The 3747-nt window shown below is 52.6% G+C and overlaps 1 pseudogene; it reads left to right on the top strand.

The window, feature by feature from the left end:
* The first annotated feature begins 806 nt into the window (after positions 1 to 806).
* LOC119292888 lies at positions 807 to 3006 on the top strand (annotated as a pseudogene).
* The last annotated feature ends 741 nt before the right edge of the window (positions 3007 to 3747 follow it).

Raw genomic sequence — 3747 nt, forward strand, 5'->3', positions numbered from 1 at the left:
ATACATCTAGATACATTCTCTTTTATTTACTTTGATGACAAATATTTCCGGACGGAGGGAGTATCATGCAAGCCAACTAGACAATTTCAACGAGTATCATATAATTAAATGAAGAAATAGAGAATTAAGTATCATATCATGATACCGTATCATAATAAATACTCCCTGCGTTCATTTTTGTAAGACGTTTTAGACATTTAAGACAACACCTAAAACAGTTCAATTTTAGCTGTTTTAAACGACTTACAAAAGTGAACAGAGGGAGTAGTATGCTACTATATGTCATACATGGCAATAAATAAAATACTAGTACTACCCATCCGTCTCAAAATAAGTGTCTTAACCTTCGTACAATTTTGTATTAAATTTAATACAAAGTTAAGACACTTATTTTGAGACGGAGGAAATACATGATACTAGTATATGATACTATGGATTAGAAAGATAATATCATACACTAGTATCGTACTCCCTTCGTTTTTAAATATTTGTCTTTTTAATGATTTTAAATGGACTACCATATGCGGATGTATATAGACATATTTTAGAATATAGACTTACTTATTTTACTCTGTAAATAGTTATTTGTTGAAATCTTAAAAAGACAAATATTTAGGAACGGAGGAAGTATATGATACTTCCCGTTACGACCGGCCTTCGAGCAGAGGTTGCACTGCATAATATCACTGCTGTCCTATAAATAGCACCAAGCTAGTGCCGAGAAGCAACGCACACTACGCTCGGCCACGTACATACATAGTGAGCAGCAGTGAGACAACAATTAATACTGCTTGTGTGTGAAACCAATGGACCGTCGCGCTAGCTTCGCTTCCCTGAGCTTCGCCGCCCCGAGCATCCGCATCAAGATCCCCGACCAGCTTCCCACGTTGTTCGAGCCGCAGAAGGGCACGCCGAACCCGCGCATCACCCGCTCCCGCACCACCGCCGCCGACGAAGCACCACCGTCGCCGGAGCGCCGCCTCACCGTGCTGGCCCTGCAGCTGGCCGTGCTCGAGAAGGCGGCGAGCCGGCTGGGCACGCTGGCCTTCATCTGGGCCACGGTCGTGCTGCTCGCCGGCTTCGCCATCACCCTGAGCCCAACCGACTTCTGGTGCATCACGGGCCTTCTCCTCATCGAGGGCACCCGCATCTTGGGACGTAGCCACGAGCTGGAGTGGCAGCACCACCAGGCCAGCCGGACCCGCCCCGCCTCCCGCGCCGCCGTCCGCGCTTTCTCCTGGATGCAGCTGCTCTCGGCGTCAGCGTGCGTCTCCCTCTCCCTCGTCCGCCTCATCCACCAGCACTACGGCGGCACCGAGGACGCCCGCACCAACCGTGCCGCAGCGCTCAACATCTTCTACGGCCTCGCGCTCGCAGAGGCGCTGCTCTTCCTCATCGAGAAAGCGCTCTGGCAGTGGAAGGTGAGCCACCACCGCCTCCTCGAGCGCGTTGCCGACGACTGCAACCTCGCCGGCGCCTGCGGCCAGGTCGCCATCCGCTGCTTCTTCTACGACTCCTACTCGCGCTGCCTCAACGGAAGCATCTTGGACGGCCTCCACATGGGCCTCGACTCCTACGCGGACGACCTCATCACCGCGGGCTCGCACGACGAGCAGAGCCTCGGCGCCAGCATCCTCGTCGCGCTCGCCGAGTCCGACCGTTTCGCCGACGCCACGCTCCGCAGGATCGGTGTTTCCGCGCCCACCATCGAGCGCCTCATCGAGATGCTCAGCTGGAAGGGCGCCTCGGAGCGGGACGTCCGGCGCTCGGCCGCCGTCGTCATGTCCATGCTCACCGGGAGGAAGCACATCGCGCTACGCGTCACCGGCATTCCCGGTGCCATCGAGTCCGTCGCGTCGCTGCTCTACGCAGACCTCGACGAGCTCAACATCCTCGGTCTCTCCATCCTCAACAAGCTGGCTCACGATCACGACAACTGCGACAAGATCGGCAAGACCAGGGGCCTCCTCGACAAGATCATCTCCTACTCCAACATCGACCATGCGCTGGCGGAGACGACGCCCAGGGACATGAGAATCAAGTCGGTGAAGCAGTCGCTGAGCGTGGTGAAGAGGCTGGCCAGCACGACGGGGAACACCGGGAAGCTGCTTCGACGGGAGCTCACCGACATGTCTTCACCGTGAGCAACATCAGGGAGGTCCTGCAGCGGCGCGACAAGAAGGTCCAGTTGGAGCTGCACCAGATGGCCATCGAGATACTCACGAGTCTCGCCATGGACGATGAGGCCAGGGAGATTATCGGCGAGACGGGGAGTGTGGTCAGCGTGCTGGTCGCCATGTTCTTGCCGGCGGGGTTTCCGACGAAGGAGTGCCAACACACGGACGCTGTCCGAGTGGAAGCCGGTGAGGCGCTCGCGATGCTGGCCCTCGAGAACAAGAAGAACTGCGGGGAGATCATAATGGCTCTCGGCGGAGGGGTCGGGCGGCTCGTCGACGCGCTGAAGGACCCCGTCGTCATAGTAGGCGCCGCCAGGATCATGCGCAACTTGTGCTCCTACGCCGGCGACGAGTGGCAGATCCCGCTGAGAGGGGTCACCACCGGCGCCGCCAAGGTGCTTAGGTCCATCACGGTGGAGAAGGCCAAGATCCTCAGCATCTTCATCGGGCTGGCGGCGCAGATGCTCCGGTTCATGGAGCCGGCGGAACTCCGCGCGAGGCTCGCCGCGGCGAGGGTTGTGGACGCGGTGCTGGCAAGGACGCTGGTGCAGGTGCTGAGGGACTACAGCCGCCCGTCCATGGACGTGCCCCGGATCCGGCGGTACACCATCGAGCTCGCCGTGGCCATGATGCGGTTGGACGCGCGCTACGTGGCCCTGTTCGTGGAGCTCGGGATGGAGAGCGAGCTGAGGAGCGTTGCGGGGACCACCTCGCAGCTGGAGTGCTTCAACGTCTTCTCCGGGAGCGTCGGGCTCAGCCGCCGCGCCACCAGCATCCGCTCCCTCGTCACGTCGGCGTTGGAGCTGATGAACAAGGACTGGAATTAAGACCTGAAACCACTACATACACCTGCAGGCTGCGTTCTCCTGCACTATTTGTCTTTCTATGGATTAGTTATGATTTGTTATGGTAATCTCATCGTGTATCATATGGCACTACTCACACTAGAGTAGTGCATGTTGTAATAATAAAATTTGTGGTGTTAAGTATATAAAATGCAGTATCATTTTACAGTTTTGCTAGAACTCATCTAGATGAGATATTGAATGTGATGCTATAAGATGCGTGTGTGCTGACGTGGGTTGTATCTGTTCTTGTTTTTAAAATAAATGAGATCAAATTATATCTCATCTAGATGAGTTCTAGGTATTCCTAGGAGTGCCTAAAACTCATCTAGGTGAGTTGTAGTATGGTCTTATGTACCTGATGTAAAAATTGCCAAAAAAAGGCACACGCATTCTCGAGCTCACGATCGATCACTGTTGAATGCGTGTTGGAAGCCACTACAGCCGATGGACGTTTATGATAAAAGAACCACGAAGCATTGAAGAACTATAAAACGTGAAAGATCAAACAATTTAGCACTTTGTCAAAACATTACTTTTTTAAAATTGCGGGCATCTTTTGAAATTCCCTATTTTTTTAGTTTACGAACAAATTTTGAAAACATGAATATTTTTTGAATTTGTGAAAAGATTTTGAAAAAAGCGGGATTTTGTTATTTTCCAATATTTTTGAAATTATGAAAAAATAAAAATGTCAGAAAACAAAATATGAACAAACAAGAAAT

This window comes from Triticum dicoccoides, chromosome 4B (assembly GCF_002162155.2).
Source record: "Triticum dicoccoides isolate Atlit2015 ecotype Zavitan chromosome 4B, WEW_v2.0, whole genome shotgun sequence".
Classification (NCBI taxonomy): domain Eukaryota; kingdom Viridiplantae; phylum Streptophyta; class Magnoliopsida; order Poales; family Poaceae; genus Triticum; species Triticum dicoccoides.